At 42.8% G+C, this 26,951-nt stretch overlaps 1 long non-coding RNA gene across 1 annotated transcript; it reads left to right on the top strand.

Annotated features, from left to right (window-relative positions):
• Window positions 1-988: 988 nt before the first annotated feature.
• On the top strand, window positions 989-2,462 carry LOC309650294. Its single transcript, XR_014257507.1, has 3 exons — window positions 989-1,315; window positions 2,055-2,191; window positions 2,310-2,462. It is a non-coding gene; the product is annotated as an uncharacterized lncRNA (long non-coding RNA).
• The last annotated feature ends 24,489 nt before the right edge of the window (window positions 2,463-26,951 follow it).

Here is a 26,951-nt window from a genome sequence, read left to right on the forward strand (position 1 = left end):
AGACACCAGTGTACAATGACTTAGATTTAACAAACATTACCATTTTGTCCTACTTATTTCTGTAATTTTGGATACTATTTGAAAGAAATAAAATATGGCAAATATACTTGAAAACCCTACACCCCAGCCCCAAATCCCACCCCTTCCTAACCCAGACTTTGCCAGGTGGAATTTACCTTTACTTTTTCCCACCAGCAAAGTCCAGCGCAGCCTTTAGTGAATGGTCTGTCCTTTCCACACACATTTGCAGAAATTCTCTTCTGCCTGTCTCTGTCCTGTATCAGCTGATTCTCAACCCTCATTTCTGTAATTCTGATCCACTGGTCTGTCTATCTGTCTCCCTCCTCTCCCTCACACACACAGAGTTTTCATTACTATCAATTTAAAACATTTTGAGAAAAAAAAAATACTTGCCGCTTACTGACCCCACGTGCCTGTGTCATGTAGCTCTGAGTGAAAAAAAATTCCAGCAAAAAGAGGATGAAAAATAACAGCACTTCAGGGAAATATGTTGATCTCGTCAAACATAATTTTGGTGTGTCCTCAGCTACATATCCCAAAAACATTTCAGAAATTAAGAAAGCATCATCTTTGGAAGCGATCCGGTGAAAATGATGAAGAAACCAATGTATATCTCCAAATCAGCTTTACTTTCTTTTGATTAGAAGGAAAAAAAAATACATTAAACCTAAGGTCAGCCCTTATTAAGAGGAAAGAAGCAGAAAGCACTAATGGTTAGGTGCAAGTGCCCCAAATATTCTTAACTTTCACAGCCAGGTCCTTTTTCTTAATGTTTTCTCAAATTTTTTGACGTTTCCTCCTGTTGAGGCAGTTTTCTTTCAGCTATTCTTATACAGTAACTTTAAGAAACTGTCTCCATGAGGGTCCCGCTGCCTGTGGCTTTGCTTCCCGGGATGCTATGCCCCTGGCAGCTGGATCCCAAAAGACATCACTGACCACCCCCCCGCCCCCCCGGTCTGCCCTGTGTCCCTGTGTCCCATAGACTAAATACTCAAATTCTCCTCTGGGGGTAGGTTTTCTTTCATTAAAAATTTTTTTCAATCTCTTCATCCATCTGTATTCCTTTTGGCCATCAAGTCAAAGTGAGATGGACAGCTGCTGACCGTTGTTACAGCTGCTGCTGGGCACCGGTTACCTTAGCAACGGAGAGAAAACAAACATAGGAATTCCAAGGAGCCGTACAGAACACCCCTCACCTCTAGGCTTCTGAAAATTTGAGGGGTAAATGAATCGCAAGCCCTCCCCACATCTGTCTGGCTGACATCGTGGCTGCATTAACAAGATGCAGAGGAAGGTAACGGAGACAGTAGCTGGGGGAAAACAGAAGTCGATTGTTACCAACAGTTGAGGGTGGAAAGCTCTGCGCTTCTTTTAAGCACTTTGATTTATAGCTTGTGATCTTATGTGCAAGAGCGCCCATAACCCCAAGTGTTTTGTGTCCTGACCTGTGACAATGTCTATTAACCCTAATCAATCTCCCATTACGCAGAGGTGTCTGGAATTTAGCAAGCAAAGGGGCGCCGAGGTCTTGCGGGGGCAGGAACTAACCATTGTCTTCGGCCATCAGCAGGGTTTTTGCACAAGCAAAATTATCATTTCGATTAATGCAGTGGGGGAGGGGCTTCCATCTTTTAATGAGAAAATGGAGGATTGTTTTCATTTTTAATTGCTGGGGCTAATTAAGGCCTGGGGCTCTGGTGCGGACCAGGACCCTTGTGGGTGTGCGTTCCCAGACACCTCTGCAGACCCTCACCCCAGCTGTGGGTAAGCCGCCTGCCCCTGCCCTTACAACTTCCTGCTGTAATTAGTAAGGGCTTCTATTCAGGTTAAGTACTTTATTACAGAAGCTAATTATGAAGTCTATAGCTGGTTCGCTGTGCCTGAGGAGGGATTTCCTTGTGCTTTGTGAGGGGAATTCTAAGGATGGGTGTAGTTTCAAACTTTGAAGGACAAAGGTAGGAGCTGGCACATCACACGGATGGTCAAGTGTTAATCTATCCGTGGAAAATGGAAATATTTTAAATCCACACCAGGAAAACCAAGCCAACAAAGCTCCTTTTCAACTGAGATTTGGATTGGGGGTTAGAGAGGAAACACATGCTATCGTCTACCAGCACCTACAAACTGTTACAACAAAAGATCCATCTCGGATCCCCACACAGACCCTGGGGTAAGGAATCTGTGCTTTGTCTAATATATTAACCCAGGGTGAAATCATGTAGTAAAAGGGTTTCAGTAGTAACTACATATTTTATCCTGTAATAGTCTGTTCATTCCTGTTTTCTCAGAATCACCAAGGTATTTGGAGAAAAGACAAATAGCGAAGGAGAATGAAACTGGGAAAGATCGGGAATCTGTAATACTGTTTAGTTGTTTTTTATGTCATTCATCTTAAAGCCCTTTTGATAAAGAGAATTAAGAAAAGGCTTGTTCTTTCTTTATTAGATATGTCTTTCTAATTCTATATGGATTCCTTATATTTCTAGAGAGAGAGAGATATCTATACAGACATCTATAAAATATAGACAGATGAAAGATAGATAGATATTAGAGTTTTGTTTGTTTGGGTTTTGTGGAATGTGTGTGTGTGTGTATAAGATTTAAGAATTTGAAGGCTCCACCCCTTCTCTTTGCAAATGAAGAAATTGAAGTTCAAGGATGGCAAGTCTTGTGATCAAGGGAATTCACTATAGTGGTGATCGATCCCAAGCTTCCAGCAAGCCTGCTGAGTGCAGAATTGATCAGTTCACTTGAGTTTCATGACTGTTTAAATATCTCAACCGATTCTAACATTGTGTACGAAACCGTCATGATCCTACAAACCATTTTGCAATTTTAGTTGTAGTCGGGTCCACCCAGCACAAATCAAACCACTGTCAAGGCTGTCGCTTCTGTCTTTCCCAGTCTGGGAATTCCATGCTGAGAGGGGTTACCTGCCTGAAGGGTTTGTATCTTCACCTGGCTCAAGGCTCCAACCTCTCATAAATACTCCTGCAAACTAGTTTGCCAGGCTGTATGAGAGAGGACTGTCTTTAAAAATCAAAAATAGAGGTTTCGGTACCTCTCTGCAAAATGGGGACAAAGCACTAATCAATAAATCTAGCCTCCCAGCTGACCTGGATATTGGAAATGACACATGCAAACACCTTCATTGAAAAATGGATAAAACTAGGAGAAATCACTGTCAGATTTAGTGTAGGGTGGGTCTGGTTTAAGGAAGCACATTTCATCGAGTCACGATCCCCACTTCCCACCAAAAACTAGAGTGGCCTTGGAAGTGGAGAAGACCCTGACAAACTTTGCTAACACTTCCTTCCTTGGAGGGGGAAGGGCAGACAGTGGGACCTCAACACGCAGGGTGCAGGCCGGGGCCCCAGCCCCACGCAGCCTAATTCCTCCCGGGAGCTCGCATTAGCTTCAGCCAACACAGACAGGGAGATGTCCTTTTGCACGAGGGCGAGTTTCCCAGCTGTGACTCCCTAAACCCCATCTCTCAACATCTACTCACACCCCCAAGCTACGGAATTCCTAATAAAAATGCATACTCGTGTCCATTTTCTGTTCTCCCCTCATATAGAACTGCAGAATTTGAGCGGGAACCCCCATCTACTTTTGACAGAATATTATCATTTTTATGGTTTAAACAAACACAGAACTTCCTCTAAAAGAATTGGCCTAAAGGAGAAAAAAGTCCCAGCATCTAAAATGATACTGCTGTGCAAAGAAAGCACCCCTTCTGAAAAACTAGAGAAAACGCCTCTCTATGAAATGCATTTGCCACAAGAAATAACAAGATTTTAGAAAACGGGTGGTCCATGGACTTAAATTTCAAGTGGGTATTGCATTTATTAATCCCATTAACCAGTTCTGAGAAGAAAATCATCTCTGAGCAAGAGAGATGGGCATTGAAAAACATAAGTTGCTAAACTTACGGTTACCAAAGGGGAAAGCGGGGTGGCGGGGAGGGATAAATTAGGAGTTTGGGAGTTAACATATGCACACTACTATATATAAAATAGATAACCAGCAAGGACCTACTGTATAGCACAGGGAATTACACTCAATATTTTGCAATAACCTATAAGGGAAAAGAGTCTGAAAAAAAATTTTTATATTATATGTATATGTACACACTCACACAACTGAATCACTGCTGTACATTGGAAACTAACACAACGCTGTAAATCAACTATACTTCAGTTAAAAAAATAAATCTATCAAAAAAATTAAAATAAAAATAAATTTTAAAATACATGAATTTTAAAATACATAAATTGTGAAGCTTAAATATATGTAAATATCTGATGAGGAAAAAGAGGTGCATTCACAAAAAGTCACTTAAAAATCAATATACCTGATTACATTAAAATGTAAACGTTTCTGCCTCAAGAAATGAAAAGCTGCTTTTAGTTAAGAGATTAAGAGTCACAATATATAAATACACCTCATAGGACACTAAAAAGACATTTATTCTAGTATAAATATAGGCCTTGGATGTAAACAAAATTACAGAAGAATTAGAAAAGACCGCTAAACATATGCCAGGAAAAGGAAAAAAAAAAGAAAACCCCGAGAGTAAAGAAGGAATGCAAATTTTAAAACAAATTTCCTTTTTCTAATTTTCACATGGCAAAGATTTTTTGTCTTTTGCTCTTGTTGTTGTGTTCACATGATTCCTTGATGAGAGGAAGAGAGAATTCTTTTGCTCGTACGCTGCCTGTACAACGGTCAGTAACGTAATTTTTCTGATGTTTAATTTGGCAAAGTATGCTTTGAAAGCCTGAAAAATGTTTATATTCTTCAACCCAGTAATAATAATTTTGTATTTTTATAATGAAGAAATCATCAGAGCTGCACACCAAGATGTGTAGGGTTCTTGGTATAATTTATGATACGAAAAATAAGAAAGAATTTACATGTTCCTTAGAAGCTTGGTTAAACACAATTGAATATGTACAGGCATTAAAAAAACATACTTGAAGAATTTTTATGAATTTTTAAGGAACGGGAAAATGCCAAGGATAACTTATGTAAAAGCTCAGCTTATATAGAGCAAGACACAATTGTGTATAGATAAAGCAAAGATGAAACGCATTTATAAAGGGAAAGAAAGGCCAAATGCTACAATGTTAACAATGTGTATCTCTGGGTTGTAATATTATGGAGTATTATTATTATTATCCAAATGTTCTGCAATAAACATTTATTACTAGTGTAATCAGAAAAAAATTCTTTTTAAAAATCCTCGTAAGTCAACTATACTTCAATAAATAAAAGAAGGAAAAAATAAAATAAAATAGGAAACAAAACAAAAAATAAAATAAAATCCTCATTCAACCTACTCCTTCCACCTGGGAATGATTTGTGATTCTTTCCCTAGTAATACTGGCTTAGAAAAATAAAACTTCCACACCTCAATTATTTTGCTATGCCTGTCTCCAGCCAGATCAAACCTGACCTCAAATCGACAATGAACTTGTAGGAATCAAGTATCACCAACATCCCTTGCCAGGGGGCCAGAGCTTTTTAGAAGAATTTTTCAGACACTGGAAAAGAAGTGCGTTCCTTTGAGAAGGCTTTGGAGGAGTGTCCAGGTGCAACAATCACCCCAGGAATGGATGGTGGGTTAGAACAGGTGCACCAAGAGCAACTGATGCCGTGATGGGGATGAGGGCGAGGTTATAAAAGATGGCTAAGTTTGCCTACAGCCTCCATGTCAATCCAGGCAGGGCTTTCCAACAGAGGTTAGTATAAGTGAAGGAAAGGAATTACCAATCACTCATGGACTGTTTTTTAACAGATAGCCATTTTAGACTTTTGAAAACGCAAGTCGTATTTGGACATTTCCTTTCTGAATGAAAGATAACAAAAGGGCAGATGGGTCCAAGTGGCTCTTCTAGGGCAATGTGTCACCACATAGTCTCATGCATTTGCTAGGTGTGTTTAGTGACAGGTCCCCCAGCAACCAATCAGGATGAGAAATGAAATCTATTAGTGGACTTGTCGAGCATCCCTGGTCTCTGTGGATGACAGCCGAGTATCTGCCTTTCGCTGCAAACATTAAATCATTCTCCCCAGAAAGTTACCGGGCAGGAGTCACACAATACTAGAAAAATCTGAACAGTGATTGCTTTATTTAGAAGATGACATTGAGAACACCAGAAGTTCTGGTTAGAAACACATGGAGATATATTTTTGTGAGTTTTAAGCCTCAGGAATGATTTACAGGGCAACTCCTGAGACAAAGTAATAATTCACCATCGACCCATGGGGCTGTGTCTAGGTTCTGAAGCCTTGAGAATACAAGATTCATCTTTTATTATGTCTGTGGTCGTGAAAGTGAATGCTGAAAGTTAGCGATCGGTAGGAACTCTGTCATACTAATGTATAGTCTCGCCGGTTTCAAAATTAATACTCCTTCACCAGTGTGCCCAGAGGTACCTGGATTCACCTATCTTGACTTCTTTGTACGATGCATCACATTGAGTTGAAAACATAATTTTGTATTGGATGAAAAAGACGAATGTGGTCCTTCAGTAATTAACTGAGTGTCACTGATCCTTCTAACAAACAGGGAAGCATGCCCCATCGGTAAACTAAGCTCACGGGCAATCAGTATCCCACAGAGTTAGTCATGCTGAGATGATATTTGACTATGACTGAGAAACCTCCACTTCAGACAAAGGCAAATGCATTTATCACTTGTCAGTGCTTCGGTCTCCACACCCTTGCTATCTCAGGGCACATGTGTTTATTATAACCTACTAGATCTGTCTCTTAAAGTATGGTTGTGATGCCTGGCCATTTCATTTATCCAGTAGTCCTTGGATCGTTCAGTTTTTCCAGATGAAAAAAACATATATACCATGTTGGTCACAGAGATTTCACAAATCTATTTCACAAATATAATCGTCGGATGATGATTTCCTCCAAATCTCTACAAGTTCCCTATCACCGTTATTTCAATAAAGGTGGCACAGGGACCGCATTGCTTGGGCAGTTCCCACCATCCCACCCCCCGGCCCCCACTCCCACTGACATTCCAGAAGCTATATCCCTTCACTTACAGGTTATCACTGATTTTTGTTAAGTGTGCATTTCTAGCTCTGATTGTTGGATTGCATTATAATCTCGATCCACATAAATGGGAAAAAGCCAACCATTAATTATGAAAACAGCGTTGCCTACAAAGAGCATTGCTACTCTGCATTTTGAGATTACTTGGGTCACATAAAAGAATTCTTTCTCCTACCAAGTCTAGATTTCAAATTTCTTCTCAGATAAGGGCTCTCGCTTTTTTTTTTAACCCTTGACGCGGGCAGCTACATTTACAGTTTGAAGTTCCAAATATGCCTGCCCACAGCTCAGCATGTAATCTCTTAGCCCTGGTCCTAGTAGATCTCTGCTTGCATTTTAGGGTTTTAATGCTGGTTTCTCATCCAGTGCCAAAACTGTGTGCTCCCCACTGGGCTAAAGACAGCGGTGTGGAGGTGGTCTTGTCAATGCAGAGGGGAACATTTGGAAGGGTAGGATATAAATCAAACTATTACCAGCAGTGAACACTGAGGAGTGGGGCTGGGAGAGACTGGTGTGAAAAGAGGAATAAACTCACCTTTTACTCTGTGCATCTTTGTTCCAATTCATTCCTAGATCTTTCCAAAGCCCCTTGCCATGTGCTGGGAGAGAACGCAGGGGCACCTGCTCTCAGGGAGCTTACCTTCTAGGGGGAAAGCTTAATTCATAAACATATAAACAAAGAAATAAATTCAATAAATACACATTGGTAATAGCACAGTGAGGAAAATAAACAGTCCACGGACGTCGGCTTTGGAGACAAGAATGGCCTCTCCGGAGCTGACCACACATATCCTCTGGGACACGTAGACAGTTTGAATTGTATTCAGAGAACACGTTATCTCCTTTAAAGAAATGCTTTTGAAGCAAACAAAAGCAGAGCAAGCCTGGCAGCCCTCAGCGGGATGTTGGACTTGAAGCCTTGGTATCTGCCCTCCTCTCCCTTGGCAGTGGACTTGGCTGGGCTGGGTGGGGGGGAAGGAGCATTGAGGCTGGACAGGGACCTCTCGGAAGCAGAAGCAGATCCTTGTCAAAGGCTTAGACCACAAAACAGGAGACATGGAGCCTCCATTCATTTTCTGAAATGCAAGGAGAGGCTTCAGCGGGGGATGGTACCGTGAATTCCTCCAGCTCAAGCGACTGCCCAGGCCATCCATCTGAACATCCCCGTAATCCTGCTGCTTCTGATGTAGTAGATGCTTAATAAATGTTGCCTGAAAGAAATGGGAATAGTCGTAGGACTTTCTGACCTATTTAGTGATGCGAAGACGAGGTCCATCGTGACACCGACCTCAACTGGGAAGGAAAATTCTTTCACCTATTTTTGCAAAGAATTCCTGAGCACCTGGGGCTCTATAACCCTCCAACTGCTTATAACCCTCCTCCCCATAAATGTCCTTGGAGCCACCAAATATCTGGACCAATTTCCTGTCCATCCTTTCATTGAGTGCAACATAACTAAATGGGGAAACCAAAAGCCAGTCCCATTGGAGGAGATTGGAAGGGCACCGGGGCTGGAATGAGACACTGGCCCCCGGGGGGAAAGCTTGGCATGACCTGATTCCCCACTGGGCTCGGAAGGCTGGTGCAAACTTAATCATCTCTGCTCTGCAGCACCTCCCCCAAATGAAGGCAGAAGTGCCCCCGGCCCCCCGGCATCCCCCAAAAGGAACCCTGGGCGGTCAGAGGCAAGCAGAGTGAGAAGGTCTCCATCCCACGCAAGGGAGAGTCTGACCCAGTTGAGACCCACGGAGCCAGCCAGCAACCGCCAACCATGTGGTGCAATGAATGCGACTGGAAAATAAAGGAAATGTCCCATTCCTTCCACCGAAGTTGACTGTAAAATTCCAAAGGCAAAGTCAACTCTTCTAACGAGCGGAAGAGAGTTACAGACTTTGCTCCACCGTCCCTGCACGCTCAGCTGGCCTTTACGTTACTGTGTGAAGTTCTGTCCTGTGTGAATTTAGGCAAGTTACTACAACCCTTGGAGCATCAGATTTATCCATGGGAAAACAGAAGAAAAATGGCCCAGCCCTCTCTGTCTCGTTGGGAGAGCCCCTGTCTTCAGGTGACAAATGACAAGTAGGTTCCTAGAATCCACAGACTGTGGCTCAACCCAGGTGTATCTGTCAAGCAAGAAAAGAGGTCTTGATTTACGTAAAAAAAGAGCAGCAAGGCCTCCCTTGCTTGCTCCTTAGGGAATGAGATCAGCCGCAGGTAGCCCCCCGTTTTGTGCACATGGGAAAAGTACACTGAGTTCACAATGTTTGTTAGGACCTACTGATCCTGACCTAGGCCTAGAGATGATCGTACTAAGTGAAGTAAGTCAGACAGAGAAAGAGAAATACCATATGATATCACTTGTATGTGGAATCTACAAAAAAGATACAAATGAACTCATTCACAAGACAGAAACAGACACACAGACATAGAAAACAAATTTACGGTCACCAAAGGGGGAGGAGGGGAGGGATAAATTAGGAATTTGGGAGTAACACATACACACACTACTATATATAAAATAGATAAACAACAAGGACCTATTGTGTACCATAGGGAACTATACTGAATATTTTGTAATAACCTATATATGGGAAAAGAATCTGAAAAAAATATGTATATATGAATCACCTTGCTGTACACGTGAAACTAACACAACACTGTAAATCAACTAGACTCCAATAAAAAATAAATAAATGTTAAGGGGTGAATTGCAATCAGGAAGGGAAAAAATCCAAAACACATGATGGGAAGGAGCATGTCCATTTGGTGACAATTTAGAATATAGTAAGAGTCCTGATTAACAGTATGAGAAAGAAGCAAGGGATGCGAGGAAACCCTGAAATAATCAAGCCTGGATGACTCAAAGTGGTCACCCCACTGGGCAGGAATTAGGGCAACGCAGAGGGGGAGTCACCTCTGAAATAAGGACATGTCTGCTACCAGATCAAAGACAAGGAGGAGGCCTCCCATTTCCACGCAGACTGTGAAGTCAGAGGCCATCGCGTGCTAAGTGGTCACTGCACGTTAAGTGGTAGACAGCACGTACGTGCAGACAGTCCCGTCTGATAAGAGAAAGCACAGACTCCAAAAAGAGAGTGATTGCAAAGCATCGTGAAAGCAGGTGCCCCGTGGTGGTCGCGTTCTCCACTAGAACATAAGCTCCAGGAGGGCAGGACCTGGCTCCGTTCACCACTGCATCACCGATGCCTGGACCAGTCCTGACACCAAGACAGTGTTCCGTGTGCCACTGCAAGTGAACTGGACACAGAAGACCCAGGGGTGACTGGGCAAGAGGAGTGAACGGAGAATGGCTTTCTGGAAGGAAGGGATGGAGAGTCAGCTCATACAGGGAGACATGAAGAGGGACAGGGAGGGAGAAAGGAAGGATAAGCTCCAGGTAAAGGCAATCACCCAGGAGAAGGACCAGCAGATGACAGCAAGAAGAGGAAGGGAAGAGAGGCTGGGGCCCACCTGCCAGGGGCAGACGGACTTACAGGCACGAAAGTCAAGGTCTTTTTCATAGTACTACTCAGAAAAGCTATCGTCATTTTGAGGAGGTGTATAGTTTAGCTTAAAATCTCCCCAAAGGTTCCAGTGCGGAGAGGAAACCTGTGTTTGCTGAGTGTGAAACGGTTCAGCATCTCATCAAGTGCTCAGTGATCATCCTATGAGCGGACGACTTGATTTCTCATCGTAATAAACCTTGACTGAGAGAAACACTCCCGAAATTCAGAGGCGTGAGACCTCAGGAAAGTCCCTTGACCCCTGTTTTGCACCGAAGACCCTTATGCAAAGAGAAGAGAATGTGGGATCAGACCATCCTTAAGTCTCCTTCCAGCCCAGCTCAGGAACCCTAAATGGGAAGATCTAGAATTGCCTTTGTCCCCTTTTTAGCCGATCCAGCTTCCGTGCTCAAAGCAGAGAGCAAAACCCAGCATCTAGGAGGTCCTGGGAGGAAAAGCTCGGACTGCCGTTCTTCCTCCAGTGTTATGTTTGGCAAAGAAGTTTTGTGAAAATGATACCACTGATTTTCCCTATTTATTTTTTTCTCAAAGACTTTCATGTCAAACAGAACAAAAGAAATGAACTCACCACCGTTTGTTAAGGTAGTTCCAATGCAGATTATCTATGGGTGCCTCAACTTTAAGGACCAGATGTAAATACAAGTCTATTGTGTGTAAAAACTAAGTCAGTGACCAGCCTGCGTATCAAAATCCCGTGCCTGTTACACCAATCTGCTTCCAAACACACCTTGAATGTGTGCAGCAGATACAGGATGAATTTCTTCAGTGTACTAGGAAAGGTTGCTATTTTCTAATTCAGACCCAGAAAATGACCCCCCAAGTGCCCCTTTGGGAAGAGACAGAAGATAAACACAAAAACTTCCGTGGAGCCCAGTAATCACAGCCGGAAAGTCAGAAAGGGCTGAGGCGTGATCCTGTCCCCAAAGCCTCATTGTGGATGTGCAGACAGGAGAGCCGAGAATTCCAGTGGGAGGGACCCAAATGGACCAGTGGAGATTGTACGAGGCCATGAAAATGCAGCACAAGGCGAGACTAGATGGTACCAAATACCGGGATAAGACACTGGTGATGCAACCTTTTCAGCGACGGTAACTCATTCCTGCTAACGCAACCAATGAATGGCTCCTCTGGTGCCGAAAACAATGTCATTTAACTGCATGAAAAAAATGGTTCAATTAAAAAAGTGGGGGCAAAGAAATACTGTTTAGCAGCATGTTAAATATTTGCAGATAAAGGAGAGGGAGCAGTGGGTGGTCTGCATCAGGTCACTGTTATTCCCAATGCTTCTGGCAATGGTTTCACCAGGGTGGCCTTAACGTTCTCTGGTCTCATGGAAAACTTTCCTTTTTAGTCGATCCTTACCTGGATTTTCTGTAATCCTAATACAAGCCCCTAGCAATCCCATTGTCCCATTCCTCCTATGGGAGATAGATTTTTTTCTTCTTCTTCTTCTTGTGTCTTCTTATCAGTTGCTTCTGATAAGAGAACTGAATCTTAAGAGAAAACAAATGCAATTCAGAAGAGCCTGGGAAGTGAGGGTATTACAGAAATCTCAAATCTCAACTGGTTTCAAATTGGAGGTGCTTTTGAGCGAAAGCGCTAACGCAGACAGGAGGTTAGGAGGTGGAAAGATGATTCATGTGAGGCTGCCGCATAGAATTTAACGAGAAGAACCTCAAAAGAGAGGCGCTGAGGGGAGCCTTGGAGTCCGTTTCTGTAAAATCTGGTGCGATGGAGTTGGGGATATTCAGGAACAGGTGGGAAGACGATCGATTTCTATGCATTTATAAGATGCCATTTAGGGTACAGTTGAGGTGGGAGAAAGCGTAGTGTAATAAGGTCAATTCAAACCTGAATACAATTTAAAGGGAAAAAAACCCAAGACTATGAAAACTGGGTCTCAAATAAGATCAACATTCAGAGCAGATATGCTTGATAGCCATCTGTTAAGAAGGATGAGAAGCTAATATTTTCTTGTTTTTTGTCCAAGTGATCAAGGTCCGACATGCGCTGGTGGAAGCCGATGGCACCCCCAGCTGCAGAGCTTACAGGGGAACCCTCTGCAGACACCCCTCTGTTCTTGGAGAGTGGGATTTGGAGGGCAGAGCACGCCTTACGATCACTTGCTACCAAGCTCTCTCCTCTGTGAAAGGAGGCCCTTAGCAGGAAGGTCTTGGAATTTGTGGGTTCCCCAGTTCCCCTGACCATGCTGGCACACAGGGTCTCGTCTTCCTGTGAACTTGACCCTCATGTTATTAAAACCATTTCTATTCATTCACTCATCAACTCTGTATTGAATGTCTTACCGTGCTTACAAGGCATTGGAGGTAAAACAAGGAACTGCTCCTGCCCTCCTGACTCTTGGGATCGGTGGGGAAGATAGACATTTGTTAATTCATGAAAATGTAAAGACGCAACTATGATCAAAGTTCCCGAAGTAAAGAACTTGGTGCTGGAATTCGGTCTAAAAGAAGGGCCTGCCTCAGTCAGGGGTATCAGGAATTCAGCTGAGTGCTCTGAAAGATGAGTAAGATTAACCAGGTGAAAAGCAGAGGGATGAACGCGCCAGGAAGAAGGAACAGCATGTGCAAAGGCTCAGAGGTAGGAGGAAGCATGCCAAATGGTAAGGACTGAAAAAAAGGCAGTGTGACCAGAAGAGAAAGTAGAAGGGAATTCTGGAAACCTAGGTGGGACCATGGCAGCCTAGAACTAAGGTAGCAAGCAGCAATGGATTTGAAGAAAAGAGGGGAATCGGAGAGAAAATGGAAGGGATTTGATGATAGATTAGTCCAGGCATCAGTTGAGAGAGAAAAAGAGAAATCAAAAATGACTCCTACGTTTTCAAATTGAATCCTTGAGTGGTAACATATATTGATTTGGGAAAGCCGCGTGGCTGTGTGTTGTGTTGGGAGGGGGAGGGTTTTTTCCGGGAGGAGGAAAATCAGGAATTTTGCTTTCACCATGCTAAGTTCAAGTGTTCTCTGTGACATCCTAATGAATGAGTCAGGAAGTAGAAGCAGATTTGGACTCAGAAGAAAGGCCTGGGCTTTAGAGAGAGATTTGAGAACAACCAATATCAAGATGGTACTTAAACAGGGAAGAATTGAGATGCTCACCTAAGTTCAACATCTAAGCCTCAAGGAACCTCAACACTTAGAAGTCTGATAAAGAAGGAGAAACAAGCATAAGGGACTTAAAAAAAAAAAAAAAGACCCAGCTCAGAGAAGATCTTTGAATCATACCAGCCAAGAATATAAATGTTCCAAGAAGGATGTAGCCATCATCAATGCCAAATGCATCTAAGAACATTTTTTGATCTGATTTGTTTGATAAGGACAAAGTGATATCCACTGGTTCAGGAAGCATGAGGTCCCTGGGGCACTTGGCAAGGTGTTTCAGATGTATGTTAGGGGCAAAATCTCTAATGTGGAGAGTTGAAGGATAAATATGGTGGGGTGGGGGGGTGATAGCATAGAGACAGCCTGTGTGAGACAACCCTTTGGGGCATGCTTGGCTGCTATGGGAAGAGAGGATTTGGACTCAAGGAAATTTTGGGGTTTGTTTATTTTTAATGAGTTATACTTACTGTTTGTTTTTATCAGTGGTATGTTGGTAAATGTTTAACCACTGGCTCTCTGGGGGGAAAGCCCTGGTTTATAGCATCAGCCAATCTCTGCAGTGTAAGTATTCTCACAGGGGTTGATTTCCAGCTACCGATGTGATATCGCTGGATGTAAAGTTGGAAAGAGATGCTTGGAATTGGTTTTTACAAGCCAGTGACATCTGGTTGCAGCACAGCCCTGCTCTTAAATGTTTGCATTTTGAAAACATCTAGTTCAGAGCGAAGGATTCACAGTGCAGGATATGGAGACCAAACCAAAGGAACAAAATCCTTGCAAATGAGAGAGAGAAAGGGATTGGAGAACAAGAGGGAAGAGGGAAGCTGGCCTTTGCCAAGAGGAGGAATATTCCTCCGATGTAAAAGGAGTTAAGAAGGAAAAGGGTGTAAATGAAGATGCTGAGGGAATCCTCGTCTGTCCTTTCTCTAGGTACTAGGTGCCAGGAAACTTCAAGTGCTTTACATACATTATCTGATTTAATCCTCACAGTCACCAGAAGACAGAGATTTTATTAGGAGCCCATTTCACAGATGAGGACACTGAGGCTTGCAGATGAATGGTAACTTGGTAAAAGTCATCCAATCAGTAAGATTAGAATCCAGTTGACCCTACCACAGAACCCATGCTCCTGCCCACAGTGCTGCCTTTCTGCACTGTTTCATAGGCTGGAGCTGCTGCAGCTATTTTGTCACTAGGAGGAGAGAGCCTGCCTGAGGAAAAAAATCAACCAAGCCAAAGCCAACAAACAAGAAAGAGAGAAATCAAGTCCTGATCATTTCATTTGAACCTGTAGCTCAAACCATGCATCAAGCTAAAACTACCTGTGGCTAAGAGATGTATGCCAGTAAATTCTCTCTCTCTCTCTCCTCTCTCTCAGCTTCTGCAAATTTGATCTTCCTATTACTTGCAACAGAAGAAAACTTAACAAACACAGCAAAGAAATACAAATATTTCAGACCAGAACTTTAGAAATTCTATGCGAGAATACATTGCAGGGTTAGGAATCAATATAGTACGGATCAATACTGGTGTGCAACTCATCCATGTGTGTGGATTACAGCTGTTACATGTACCACTCATGTATGTGAGTTTGGTGTTTTTAACATTATCTAAGTTATGCTAGAATCAAAGGACCATTTTTAAAAAGAACAAAAATATTATAAATAGCAATCAACCAGTACAAGCAACCAGTTTGCATCAGTGAAACTTCATTTCCTGTACCCTAGAAGTGCTCCTTTGTTTTGGTAAAGGACATCCCGCAACCTGATATGTGAGGCAGCATGATTTCCTTCACGCTTGTAAGGTAGAGCAAAGATCACACTTCCTGAATAGAATATAATGCTTCTAAAGAGAGATGACCTCCTGGAAAGAACCCTGAGATGGTAATGCCCTCACAGAAATATGAGACCCTAGACATCACTGTTCTTACAAAAAGACTCTTACCTCGGCATTATGTGGGATCCCTGACTGGGGTACCACGGCTCTATTTAGCAGAAAGTGAAAACAGAATAGTAACAAAATGAATCACTGAGACGCAAATCTCTTTCTTGTAAGCCAACGTCTAGCTTTGCTAGTAGCCCAGCTCTTGCTCTGAATTGTTGACTAACTGGTCTCACAGTCTGTCTATCCTCCCCCTATCCGAACCCTCCAGGTTTCGCCCTAACTCGATTCCCCTGAGACGGACGTGAACACTACAGGAGAGACCAGGACAGGCCGCTGGCAAAGAAACCCCAACCCCTGGTCCCATTTGGTCCTGGGTCCTATAGTCCTGCAGAGCCTGAGCGGGGTTGGGGGGCTGGGCGGGGCGGGAACTGATGTTCTGGGGGCAGGGGAATTATGCCCGCGGGAACGAGAGCAATTATGCTAATTGAGGAGACCTCTTTGTTGTGAGATTTCCAGAGCAGGAAGCAGCTTGTGTCAGAGACTGACAGAAGTCCTAAAAATAGCACGCCCCCCAGGTGTGCCCCAGGGGGTGATGACAGAGATAGCTGGGAGGTTAATCTGGGAAGAAAGCAAATATGCTGGAACCAGAGGTGAACAAGCACCAAACAGAAGGTCTAAGATAGTGAACCGCGTGAATCAGAGAGCGGAGCGGGGAGGGTTGTCCTGGGCTGGGGGTGGGGGAGGGAGGCCGTGTTGGCGGCGAGGGGGCGGCGCAAGAAGGCAACACACTGCAAAAAAGCATCCTTTCTGGAAAGTTATGCGTTAAAAAAAAAGTCAAGCCCATAACTAATTTTAAACAGCAAGTAAAATAAAGACTGCACAGTTGCTGATCAGAAATGAGGTCAATCAGTCGAAGTGGGCGGTGGTGGGCTGGTGGAGGGGCAGATGCGCATGCGTGCTGCATCTCCAGGCAGGCGTTGGACCCGCAAGGACAAAGGTTTGAGCAGATGCCGCCGCTGGGAGAAGCTGCGGCCCCTCTCAGCGGCGACTCAAAGGCCCCATCTGGGCACCCAGGAAAGTGCCTTTAAACCTGGGAACACAGAGCGCGCTGAAACGTTTCCCCACACTCAGACCGAGGGAAGAAAACCACTTTTTTCTCTAAACTTTATCCTTTTGCTGCAAAAGATAAACGTAAAACCAGAGGAAAGAGACTACTGGTTTACCCAAATTAACCTTTAGTTGAAAGGACATTTCTTCCTGACCCAGAAAATGAGTAATCACCTTTTTTTTTAATTTCCAAAACCAATCCTTCTCTCTGTGCAGGAACTTCTCCCTCTGTTTCCAAACCTGTTTTTTTGTTTTGTTTTGTTTTCTGGTTTTTGTTTTTCCCCTAAAAGGAAAACAAACAAAAATCCTCTTTGCATGAACTTAAATGCCACCTCCAGCCTCAACTCCAGTTTTTTCTGCCTCTTTTCGCAGCTAAGGGTCTGCAACAAACAGGCCATACACACTCCCATCACTTCCTTACCATCTCTTCTGCCTTCACCCTGAGAATCATGAGTCACATCCTCACCTCTCCACCGAAACTGCTCTGGGGGACCTCTGCTCCCCTCATCAACTGACCTCAATGTCTTTCCTCGGGTCCCCATCACTCCTGGTCATTCTGTGACAATCAGAAGTGTTGTCTCAGAACTGTCTCTCCTTGTGTCACTGATCCCTTAGCAGTGTGGTTCTCTAACCACTGAGCAACCCTGCTGCAGTGCTTCTCACTCAGTATCAGAATTCCCTGGGGGCCTATTAGAGGCAGATTGCTGGGCCCCAAACCCAGAGCTTTTGACTCAGTAGATGTAGGCGGGACCTGGAGTTTACATGTCGAACAAGCTTCCAGGTGAAGCTGGTGTAGGCGGTCCAGGGACCACTCTTCAAGAACCACTGCTCCACTAGGTGTCAACCCAGGCTTGTCTTTAAAATTGCCCAGGGCTGAGGCGCTTTTAAGGGTACGATGCCTGGCCCCAACCCTGGACCAATATAGTGAGAGTATCTGGGTGAGGGTCTGGGCTGTCTCTGTGATTCTGACATGCATGACTCTGTGATTGACAGTCTCTGCATTTACTTCCTTTCCCAGTTCTACTTTGTCATGTCAACCTCCATGGTGACCACGTGTCAGGTTCTGTCCCTTAGATCTTAGCCCTTCAAGTTTGGTATTCTCTCCCAGCGGGTGGGAAATTATGAGGCCTGACCTAAGGCAGTGGCTCTGGGGAAAGACAAGGTCAGCTTTGAGAGATATTTGGGATCTAGAAATAACTCTTCTTAATGACCAATTAAATGTGGACGCTGGAGGAGACAAACAATTCACTTATTTAGTAGTAAGTACAGAAATAATATTTGCAACCCTTTTCACATACTGGGAAGACCACAGCCAACACCCCACCCCAATAGTTTTACAGAAATATTACGCCAAAACTTGTGTCCACCAGATGGAAAATACTCATCTACTCAGGGATCAGAGGGCATAATGCCCCTTGGCATCTTACCAAAAAAGTAATTAGGCCTATGTGGAAACAAAGTTTTGTTTTTGTTTTGTTTGTTTCTCATTCTTGGAGGTTTCTTTTCTTTTTTTTCTCCTGATAAATCCAAACATCAGAAATAATACCACACTTGCTGTTCGCTTTTTGAAGTCTGTTTTCTTTCTCTCCCCACACATTCACACAGAGCTTTCGTCTTCCTTTTCTTTTACTATTTTTTCCCTCTTTGCCTTCAAAGTAGTCATGTGTTCCAGGAATGCAAGATGGATCAATATTAAAACATTTATCTATAAAATTCATTACAACAGCAAATTAAATATGGAGGCAGTGAAAAGGCATTTGATAAATTTCAGTAACCACAACTATTGCTGAAATAAACAAATGCCTCGAGCATGATAATGAATATTATCAACGCCTAAGATCAAACATAATATTAAATGTAAAATAGTAAACAATCTCATTAAAGCCAGAAAGAAAAAAAGGGATGCCTTCGAGCATCATTTGTATGCAACATTGTTTTGGAGGTCCTAGCTAATGCAATAATAAAAGAAAGTAAAATGAGTGGTATAAATTTGGAAATGAAAACAGCAAACTATCTTTATTTATAGATTATATAACCATATGCTTAGAACACTCAAGAAAATATAGTCATTTTTTTTTTTTAGAAATGATTAGAATTAAAGGGCAAAGTTGGATTTTTTTTACAAAAGATTAATAAATACACAAAAATGCAAAAATTGCCTTTATACTAGCAGGAGTCATTTAGAATGAAAAGAGAGTTTTTAAAATTCCATTAATGATCACATGAGAAACTTTAACTTGCTAAGGGATCTACGTGAAGAATAGAAAAAGGTCTATGTGAAGAATACAATGAAAACCATAAGGTCTAAATCAATGGATGGAAAAGCAACATCACAACAAAGTCAATCCTTCTCAATACAAATTAAATTAACTTCCCATAAAAATCATAAAGGGCTCTTTAACGGAGACGGACAACATGATTTTCAATTTTATGTTAAAAATCCATGTGTAAGAGTTGCTAAGAAAATGTAGAAAAATAAAGAGGAGGCACAGACTATATGTGAACTGGTGCAATCAAAATAGTTTGGGTCTGGCACAGGACTGGTCAGAGGCAGCAGTGGAAAAGAGTCCAGAAATAAATCCAAGTATATATAGGAACTTAATATATGATAAAAGTGGTATTTAATTCAGGCGTGAAAAAATTATTTATTTTATACATGAGACTGGAATAATTGGCTATTCATCTGGAGTAAAACAATTTTAGTTCCTTACTTCGGGCCATAGACAAAAATAAACTTCACCTGGATTAAAGATCTAATGACAAAAAAAAGAAGAGGAACGGTGATTACTGGGAGAAAATTCAGGAGATTATCTCGCCATTGAGTGAGAAAGTTCTTACTAAGCAAAACAGAAACTCACAAGGCATTAAAAGGCTAAATACATTGTATTTCAAAAATCAACAATGTCTAGGGAGGGATAGATTGGGAGTTTAGGATTGACATGTACACAGTGCTATATTTGAAATAAAATGCCTGTCCATGAAAAAAAAAAATCAACAATGTGTAAATGGCAAAAGACACCATTAAAAAAAGTCAAGGGGCCTATAGATTGGAAAAACTATGAGCTGATATCTGAGAGTCGAGTTAATATTCCTGTTGTACAAAGAAAGAGAAAATAATTTTTTACAATCAAATAACCAACAAACAAATGGGTGTGGAATAATAAACAGGAAATATACTCAAGGGAAAATGCAAAGGGCCGATAAACAGATGAAAACAGGATCAGACTTAACTAGCAGCACAGGCGAACACAAATGAAAGGGCAAATAGGATGCCTTTCTCCACCTTTTTTTATTAGAAAAAAAAATGAACGCTAGCGAGGAGGTGAAGGAGGAGGAGGAGGGTGGAGATGACATAGCTATATTGTGCTTACAAGGGTCCAGCCGCTGTGCTAAGCACTTTACATATAATAGCTCATTTGATTCTATCAGTAGCCCATGAGGTTGGCGCTATTGCTATCCCCATGTTATAGATGAGAAGATGATACACAATTCTCCTAAAACAATACTTATCCTTACCACATTGAGTTCTCTGATAATTACTATTCTATCCTGTGTCACTTTACTTAAACATCGCTGGTCAGGACCCAGTAACTTAATTTTATGATACACAAATGCTTAAACCCACAGTTTGAAAAACACTGATCTAGAGAGATGTTCATAAAATATTAAATTAGAATAACAAATTTCTGAGCAATGTGTGTACTGAAATCTCATTTATGGAAGAAAAAAAGGAAGGAAGGAAGGAAGGGGGAGGGAGGGAGGGAGAGAGAAAGGTGCATCGTGTATATGAGTATAGACTCTGTAGTAATGGGTATGTGTGTTCAGGCAGAAAAAAAGAAGGGTCCACACCTCACCATTCATATCGGTTACTTCAGGGGGTTGGACAAGGTAGAAGAAAGATTTTTCAGCTTTTCCTTGTACATCTCTGTTTTGTTTTCAAGCTGCAAAAAAGAATCCTTTGCTTTTGGGGTTTTTAAAGAACAATTCAACAAAACTGGGACAAAAGAGTTTTGCAATCTGTAAATTTCTGTGCTCTGGGATAAAATCTAAGTTTTTTAACTTTATTGCATCTCATGCTTCAGTGGCCCCCATTCAGCATTTGGCTCCCATTTACTAAAAGAACAAATCTTGCAATTCCACCTATAAAACTTACTGGGAGAGGGATAAACCTGATTATGGTGTCTTCTTATCAAGCGAGAAGGGTAAGTTCTTATTCTAACCTGCAGTAATAATGCAACTGAATGAAAGGGAAAGGATCTCCATGGAAAAATACCCAAGGAGGCTTACAGGAGAGAGGTATAATTCCACTTGAATGAAGTCTCATTCATTCATTCAGCATGTACCTGATTTGATTTTTTTTTACCTTAATTTTACATACCAAAACTGCCACCTCTCTTTCTAAATACTTTGCACCTTACATGAAATAGCCCATTTAATTGCTGGAGGTTTCCCCTATAAACCAGAAGTTTTCGTATGTCCTTTAGACCCTCCTCTAACTGAATTGTTCAAGATTCTGGAGGCTTATTCACTTAAAACATCAAACAAGCCTGGTTCCCTCTTCCAAAGTCTAAGAGAAAAAATAATAATAATTAGAATTTTCTATCAACTTCTGTGGTGGTTGTTAGTGCTCTGTGCCAGCTTCATCTTCTGGGCTCGTACTAGGACTGTACTACCCTGCACACTTGGGGTTAGATGCAGCTACAGGTCTGGCTTTGACAAATGAAAGGAGTGAAGAAGCAATGGCTCATGTAAGATCCAGTGTGTGAATTTGCCTCACCCTTTTCTGCCTCTGTAATGATGGAAATAATCTCCATCAGCCTCTCCTCATGATGGTCATACAGAGGGGTGAGAAATAACCTTGAGTCGTGTTATGCTGCTGAAACTTCAGGACTGCTTGTTACCACAGCATAACTTATCCTAGCCTGACTGATACACTCCATGAGCACAGAAGTCTTAATTGCAAACTCCTGGCATGCATTACTAGTAAGACCTGTACCTTGCCACCAAGGGGATGTTTGTCCACGGCTGTGGTGCTGTCTCTGCTCTCTGGGAACCTGCCAGAGCCCAGTGGGCTTCGTGACTGTGATATGTTTAGTTACACTCAAATTCTGAACCATTGTTTTCACTGAAGGATTGGGGGGGTGACAAGGAATTGAGAATAAAGAAGGGATCGGTGATGTTTGGGTACAAAGGGAGGAAGGAAGTCAATAGCCAGAAGGGTAATGAATACTTAAACATTTTTTCTGGGAATTCCCTGGCGGTCCAGTGGTTAGGACTCTGTGCTTTCACTGCCGAGGGCGCGGGTTCAATGCCTGGTTGAGAAACTAAGATCCTGCAAGTCGTGCAGCCAAAAAAAAAAGCAATAAAATTTTTTTCTGCCCATTTGGAAAAAGGCCCAACTTCCTGTAATCTGAACAATGAACAGAGTCTAAGAAGCCAAATCCCCGTACTCTTGAAGTCATCACCACCTTCCCTTCTGGAACGGCCGGTCTGAGACGATATTCACTGTAGATTCAAAAGGCACCCAGAAATCTGCCCAGAAGGGTGGTAGGGTTGATGAACTGTAGAGAGCGTGGATTCTCTGTGATTTCTGTGCCGAATTAGGAGCTGAATTGAGATGCTCTCACCCTAATTTGAAGCGGTCTTTTGAAATCAGAACTTCTGGCAAAACAAAGTAAAACCACAAATTATACCCAAGGCAAAATATACTGGGGAAGTATCCCAGATCCTTTGAGATCCGTGAAAATAATCTCAGTTTCTAGAGAAACTGCTCATCTGTATTAGAAGTACATGTACCCCCATGACACCGTAATGAGAGGCCCAGGGCAGGCTGCTGGGATAGAAATACTTCTTGTGGGGAAGGGCTCTGGGATAGACTGAACTATTTGGATCATGTGTGCACACCAAGCTGCCAAATATCAAAGCCTGTATGTCATGCCATGGCTCTAGGTAAGGAAAAATCGATATAACTCAGATTGTTTACCCATCCTTTTATTCACGTGTCCCATAGACTCTCCCAGGTACAGTGCAGAGCACCAGAGATATCCATATTTAACAATAACAGCGACACAATCAAAAGGCAGTCTTTGCCTTTCAGATTGTAATGAGAGAAATAATATCCTAATAATATAGAGTGAATATATTCTAATAACATACCTATGAAAAACCCGCTATGGTCGGATGGAGAAGAGAAGGAAAAACTGACATCTGGGTTCACAGAGCTGGTAAGAACCAGGGATAAATGCCACTTACCTGAACTGGGACACAAGAGACTTAAGCACGGGGTCCCATCTGTTAGTGACTAATGCGTGATGTTGGAGAAATTAGGTGTAGCCTGTAGAGTTCTAGGGTTGTCATGATACGTGTGTTTGTGCATGTGTATTTATGTGTTTTAACTACCAACGCATTTGCTAGGCAGGAAAGATTTGCACCCAGAGCGAAGGTAAAAGACCTCTGAGAGAAGAAAACACACACTGGCTCTCCTCATCTTTCCGTCCACGTTTCCAAATAACAGTGCAATTTCCCTGTCCTGTCTAATTAAGATGATCTTAAACAGACCGTGATTTCGAGGAAAAAAAGAAAACCAAGTCTTTCTAACAGTTTCGAATCATTTATCTTGATTAAAAAGACAGTCTTCAGTCCAAACAAGCCTGTCTTATTTAAATCTGCATGAAGAGTAGGCTTCCTCCTCAGGAATGGATGATCTGTACTTTCTATGATCCTTGATGAAATTGGAGTTAAAAGGATATCTTGGAAGCGCACACAGAGATCAGGACATGGTCCTATCTCTGTGTTAAAAGGAAACCAAAACCAACCAGCCCAGCAAAGAAAACTTCATGACCCTACAGACCCTCTACTTATCACGCTCTTTCCTTCCCTTTATCCTTGAAAGTCATGCTGGCTTCTTTTTTCCCACCTCATTCTTGTACCTGCAGCCCACCTGCAGCCAGACGCCACCCTGCCCCTCCTCCCAAGCTGCATCTTCCCAGGTCAAGCATCTCTTCTTGTTGCCATATCCGGAAAGGCTCTCTGACCTCATTCTAGATGCATAAGTTCCAGATTTGGGCACTGTTCTCTCTTCCCTGGGCTCTGGGACACCCCTCCCTCTGGGTCTTGGTCCTTTGAAAACATGACCTGTTTCTCATGCCCCTGGAACTCTGCAGAGGATTTTACATACGTCCTTATTGGCATATCACAACATCCCTATGAAATGTGTGTTACGATTGTCCTTTGACAGAGGAGAAAACAGGTTCAAGGTCACAAAGCTGGACCTTGGCCATATTCATGGGACTGCTTCCTAAGACCAGGCTCTTTGCTGCTATAAACGCTGAGGGCAGGAAGAGCCAGCCCTCACTGACCTCAGCTGACGGTTGTCTTTATTTTGAATTCTGCCATTTGAATGAAAAAGATACCTTTAGCAGGACACAGAATTCCTGCCAATGCATCCTATACGGCAGGTACCAGAAAAGCTTTGCATAAGCTCTGCCTCAGGTAATCAGCAAAACAAGCCATGAGACCGTGACTATTATTATCCCTGTTTTACAGTTAAGGAAACAATGGTCGAAAGACTTTGCCCCAAACCCCAAACCACAGAGCTTGTTCGTGGCAAACTCCTCCCCAGGTAAGAGGGACTCCAAAGCAAGTGCTCAGAACAGATGCCCTTCTCCCCAGCACCCCTGAGGGCGCCTCCCCCATGTCCTCCGGGGCCCTCCCCCATCCAATCCTCTCCCCCTCCCTCTGTCTCCTGGCCGCACACTCTGTCCAGGAAAACCTCAACCACACACACGAAGTCACCCCTGCACTGCCAACCCTAAGTCTGCATCTCCAGCCTCTTCTAGGTCCAAAACCATCCATTTATCTCACCACGACAGTCTCCATTTTCAGAATCCAAAGTCATCTCAACCAAAGGGGGGAAAAGTCAAAAGAAATAAAAAACAGAAACGGGATCATCTTACCATCAAAACGTCAAAGCCTCCCCCCTGCCCTTGCTCACCCGGTGATGGCATCCGCATGTGCACCATCAATCTGGCAAGAAGTGTGAGTCATTCTTACCATCTCGTCTTCTCACCAAGGTGGTCCCCAAGTTCTCTTAGCTCCATCTTCCCGTAAGTGGCATGAGCCCCTCTCCTCCTGACTCACGTTGCTCCCACTTGCGTCCACCCTCATCTTCTCCTTCCAGGATTTCTTCACTGACCTCTAGACAGTTCTCCCTGTGGCCGACATGGCCCGCCTCTGACACGGACACCTGCAATTCCGCAGAGCATTCTTTCTAAACTTTTCTTGTCATCTCACGGACTCACACAGATTTGTCTACCCCCCCCCACACACACACACACATTTGTCACACTGGTGGATCCAGTTCCAGCTCCTCTCCCAAGCTCTACACTGAAATTTCCAACTACCTACAGGACATCCTATGTAGATGTCCCTCTCGGGACAGACATCTCAAAACAGGAGTCAGCAGGTGACTTCTCCCTACGCAGACATTCCCTAAGGAGTCTCTTCCTCTTTTGTAGCCCATCTTGGTTGGTGGTACCACATCGTCCCAGTGTCACAGGCTCAACACCTTGTCAGCATCTTAGACTAAATCCTTGTCCGTCGTTACTGTCTATTTCTAAAGCATCTCTCTTCCATGTCCTTGTCACCTCCGCTGCCAACGCCCAAGTTCACTGACAGGTCTCATCCCCCTTCAATGTATCCTCTGTCAGATGGCAAGAATAACCTTTCTAAAGTATACAACTTACCATGCATCTTCCCGTCTCAAAATCTTTAATGGTTTCCCCTTGGTATAACCCAAATGCACAATGTAAATATTAAGAGAAGATTGTTGAAAGTTGAGGAGAGATGAAAATGGGGCAGAGCTACTCAGGAGAGGCTGCCCGGAAGGTGAACTTGGAGTCGGATTTGGTGAAGAAGGAAGCAGAGATGTTGTCGAGAACAGAATGAACGGGCATTCCTTTCTTATCCGAACGCTTCAGAAATTAACGGCATTTAAATGAGAAAAATGGTATTTGTCAGACTTCCCGCTTCAGAAGACTAACATAATAGTAATGATTTTTGACAGTCTAAGTATTCCCACTGAAAAAATTGAGGAACGAAGCAGAAAAAACTGTTAGAATTTTGTTGTCAGCATTTTTATGCTGTTGCAATACTTTTGCATTGATGATTCCAAGGGAAATGGAAGTGTGGACAGTTTTGCTACCGAGAAACAGGCCAAATATTTAGCACTTGAATTGAAGAGTTCCTTTTGACAGTTGCAGACTTAGAATATATTTGAGTATGTGTTCCAGGAACACATTTGGAGATGTTGGCGGGCAGAATCAGGATCCCCCCAGGATCAAGGTGACAAAGAACTATTTCAAATGTTTTGTAAGTCAGTGAAGTAGACCTCAATCAATTGGCAAAAATCCTTGGCTTTGTTTTATTTCAATTCCTTTATTTTTGTGGGGCATATAAAAGGGAACAATCTGGTTTTGAAACTGTCCATACCAAAATAATGTAACACCCAGCTCAGCCTAATGTTACATCAACGTCTAAAGTAATTAGTACAGAGAATATAAATTAGATGTTTCTTCCCAACACTCAAGGGAATATCTGAAATGCAGAACAAGTGCTATTATCAGAGTTATATCAATACATTAAAACTTTAGGACATTTAAGCAACAATCTCATGCCTTCCCACAAGCTACCAAATTCGCAATCTTTGGAAATGTTATAAAAATAAATAAACAGAAGTAAAAGTTATTTTTTAAAAAGCATCTGATTATATAAAGGTGACCCATTTAATCATCTTAGGAGACAAATTGATAACCAAGCTTTTTTTCTCAATTAATTGATGGAGACCCAACTGCTCACATTATCAGGAAGTCCAGGGTTACCTCCTTGAGGTCTCCTTCCCCCCCACACACACATCCCCTCATGTATTGTCCAAATCCCCAGGCAGAGAGAGAAATGGGAAGTGTGACAAGTCCCCTAAGAGGACCCAGGCTGGGTTTGCCATTGTTCTCCTTGCTGCCTCTGAACCTGGTCCCTTAAACCTTGTTCTGCCCCAAGGAAGCATCCTGCCCTTGGCCGTGGCCCTGAACCACCTCGTTCCCTGTCCCGAGATTCCCAGGCTGGGCCTTGAGACCGACTTGCTCAACCATGTGGGGTCACTGGGTGTTGAGAGGCGTCACAGCATCTTCAAGGACACTGTCTGCTTCTACTCAGGCCAAGGGGG

Source organism: Balaenoptera physalus (assembly GCF_965194825.1).
Source record: "Balaenoptera physalus genome assembly, chromosome: 20".
NCBI lineage: Eukaryota > Metazoa > Chordata > Mammalia > Artiodactyla > Balaenopteridae > Balaenoptera > Balaenoptera physalus.